Source organism: Habropoda laboriosa, unplaced genomic scaffold (genome assembly GCF_001263275.1).
Source record: "Habropoda laboriosa isolate 0110345459 unplaced genomic scaffold, ASM126327v1 scaffold33, whole genome shotgun sequence".
Classification (NCBI taxonomy): Eukaryota; Metazoa; Arthropoda; class Insecta; order Hymenoptera; family Apidae; genus Habropoda; species Habropoda laboriosa.
The window spans coordinates 927,768-931,686 of record NW_017100187.1 but is presented as its reverse complement, the minus strand read 5'-3'; positions in this window follow the sequence as shown (position 1 = coordinate 931,686).

The following is a 3,919-nucleotide window of genomic DNA, read 5'->3' as shown; positions in this document are numbered from 1 at the left end:
CAACGGCCTCACCCGCCGCCTTGGCGTTCTTAAAGGCTTCTTAGGGTGAGTTTTGTCCCCTACGCCGCCGACCCACCCCACCTCCGCCACCTACCGAGAGGCAGAGGGTGGCTCTCTGGCTTTACGCCCGCTTCGGCAAAAGGGTTGCCCTGCCCGACGAGACACGATGCTTGCGGACGATGACTGTCGAGGTGAACCTCGGGGAACTTGAACCTTTTTCTCGGTTTTCTTCGGTTTCTTTTTTCTTGCCAATCTGAGCCGTTAATTGCGGGGATCGGTGGACTTTCCTGGAGGTGCCCTTTTTCCGGCGAAGCTGCTTGTGAATTGGGGGTAGAGGAATTTCATGGAGAGGGAAATGGAAACATGAAATTTCTTTAGATTCGTGAGCAACTTCTTTTCCAAGGAAGAAGTGAAGGATTTAAGATGTTTTAGAAAATTAGAAGTTTTTTGAGAAATTTAGAGAAAGTAGGTCGACAGATGCTTGCGTGCTTTGGTAAATTAGTATGATATATTGGTGAAAATATTTATACTCGTGTCACTGTGAAATTGTAGACTGAATAATTTTCTATTTTTCTCATATTCGTGTCACGGTACTTACGAACGTTCATTGAAAATTGCACGTCTCCTCGCCGTTGTCACCATTGTCGATCGTCTGTCTGTGAAGGGGTTAAATCAGTCAGCTAGGGTGATCACGTGTAAGTATCATCGGCACAAGATTCCGTGCTCGGAACTCCCCGTCTATTCTGCGTAACAAGATTGTCGAGAGAAACCAAAGGAGTAGCACTAAGGAGTTGTTGGTCTGGAGGTGGCTGAAATCAGATTAGCCAGCAGACGCGTAATCGGGGCTTCTCGCCGAGTACCGGCGGACATCGCGTTCTCAAGTACAAGCTGCATCGTATAATCATCGATATTCTCTCGCAAAAATCACCAACCAACAACCTCGAGAAGAAGAAGGAAAAGGGGGAAACGTTAGATCGTTCGATTCGGGACTTCCTGGAAACGCGAGGCTCCTCTGCAACAACGAGGAAAATTGCCAAAGGAAAACGCGGGGGCTGATTTTTCGATAGGGGTTGCAACTGAGAAGGCGCCGAGCTGGGGCGAGAAACGTAGCGCGAGGAGGAAGAAGGGAAGGAGGCACGGCAGGTCTCGCGGAGAGAAAATAAGAAAGCAAATTACCTAGCAGTCACCTACCCCTCGGGGTGAGGTGTCGATATGACATGTAGGGAGACAAGGGACCTACGGCTGGCAACCCCTGGGGTTTATTACAAGGGTGGAATCAAATACACCGGGTGTCAAAAAATGAAACGCCACCCCACCGAGTTCCTTCTGCGCCCTACCCTAGCCAAGGTTCGTCCAGAGGAGGGGACGGTAACTTACGGAATTGTGGCAGGGGTTGCAGTTTGTAACGGAGTCGGATCTCGATGATTCCTCGTGGCATTTTTCTTTGGGAACCTCGAGGCTCCACCGTGAACTCTTCTGATTTCTCTGGGTTTTCGAAATATTCGATCTTGTCTAATTTCTTATTTTTTTTCTTAGACAATCTCGATGACTCTTCGTGGTCCTTTTCTTTGGAAATCTGGAGGCTCCACAGTGATCTCTTCTGATTTCTCTAATTTTTTTAAACTGTCCAAATTTGTTTTTATGCAATCTGAACGATTCTTCGTGGTATTTTTCTTTGGAAATCTGGAGACTCAGCTCTATCAATTTTCAAATTCTTCAATAATTTTTCGTACTCAGAAAAATCCGAAGAATTGTTATTTTAGGCTTCTATGATTAGAGGTACGGTTAGGTTAGTTCCAAGAGAAAAGCTGCGGTACTGCATTTTCAAACCACTGCAAAACGTACAACATACTTTCTACTCCTCCCTCCGGTAGGAATTTTCCAGAAATAATCAATTTCACCCCCAGCTTATTACGGAAAATCGTTGTCTCTCGCGGAACCATTGGCAGGGGCGAGGTCTGAGGGGATGGCGGCGTTTCTCCCCCTGCATCGTCACCCCATTTGCCGGCTTCGCGCTCTTGTTTGTTTCGTAATCTTTAAGATCGGAAGGGTTCGAGGTTCTCCAACCTCCGGCAAATCTATTGTCCATCTCTCCGCCGCGTTCCCCGCGATATTCCGCGGACAACACCGAGCAGCTCCACCCTCGACTAACCGCAACGATTAAATTCCAACCGTATCACGACGAGAGTCGAAGAAAAATTTCAATTCTTCTCCAAGATGAAATGTCAAAGTTGGCGAAAGTGTGTTTCACGGTTTGGACGATTCATTTTCACCCTTCAGCCGAGGAAACTTCTCGCAGAGTGGGGAGTAGAGGGTGAGTGGTGATTAAATATTATGACCAGCGCGATCTTCCAAGACTCGTCTAACGAAAAACGTTACTTAGGATAATTAAAAAGGCTTTTTGCTAACGGATTCCCGTGACGGAAACAACCGTTTCCCTATAATCTCAAGTCTGCGGATAATTTTCCTTCCGTTTCCAGTATAAATCTCGATCCTTCGATTTCTTTCCTCCCAAGAAGAATTTCTCGTACTTGGATGATTACCAACGCGTATTCTGATAGGTTGGACCCGCTACTCCGGATGCTCCGCGATGAAAACGTCTCGCAGACGACGGTAACGTCGCGTTGGACGCGAAGACGAGGGTCCGTTAGTGTCAAGAAACGACTCGTCACACGAGGGGTGTACTCCCACGATCCAACTTTCGCACCGTTTCTGAGCAACCTCCGATTACCCTGGTTACGAGAAGTCTTCAGTGTCCCCATGAGTCGTCTGCTTTCGTTCTAACACCGGCCATTAAGCTTGTGACTGTGGTTCGTCACAGAAACCCACGCTGTTCGATCAATCTTTCTTCGCGTGCAGTCTGCACGCCTACGACACTCGGCGCTAAAAATGTCGTCTCGTTACGAAAGTCGGGAAAATTCTAAGCCACGACTCGTCTCTCCTGGTATTACAAATATTTTTTCTCACTTTAACGATAGTACGACCAATTTAAATACTGTGCACTCTAAGAATTTCGAATTTTTTCTGTGCAAAGATATTTGTATAATTTTAAGCAATACAACGCCTGGTAGTTTTCGCTTGCGAACGAAGACATACTGTGCAATTCTAAGAGTGTCGAATTTTTTCTATGCAAAGACAGTGATAATTCATCCCCTATCGTAGTATATTTCTATAATTTTACACAATATAACGCCTAGTAGAACGAAGAAATGTGGTTTCGCTTGCGTACGAAGAGGATTTCAGTATTGAGAATTGATAAAAATTTCATCTGCAATGATTTCACGTTTAACCCTTTGCACTCTGAATTCCTTTTTTATTTTCGTTCCAATAACTCCGCGTTATTTTAAGTGTTTTATTTAAAAACTACTTCAAAGGACAATTGGTTGATAGGAAGCAATGTAAACAATTGCTTCGTTATATACAGGGTGGTCCACGCAACGTGTGCACCGTTATAACTTCCAAAATATGCGTTGCACGAAAGAATGTTATATACAAAAGTTACATGGTTTAAAAGGGTACACTATGTAGTGCGTTAATTCTTTTTATGAATGGAGGCGTGGAGGCGTTTCGGAGATTTGAAGGTCAACTTTGTTTTTTTAAACAGAATACTATATTTTTTATACCAAAATATGGTAGAGTATCGAATTGTAAGTAAAAAAGTATCGACCGTTATTAGCCCTAAACCTAATAGCTAACGAGTAATTTCACTTTATTACTTGAAAATTTTCTTCACGTAATATCAAGTTGGAGATTCAACCTTATATCACAGATAAGTGACAGATCCTGACAGACCACCCTGTATATACACTACCGGCCAAAAGTTTCGAATCACCTGTCAATTTACATCAATATCGGCTACAAATTCTTCATAAACCTGAAATTTATGTTGTGGAAACCAACAGCACTTGAAAAGTTCCTT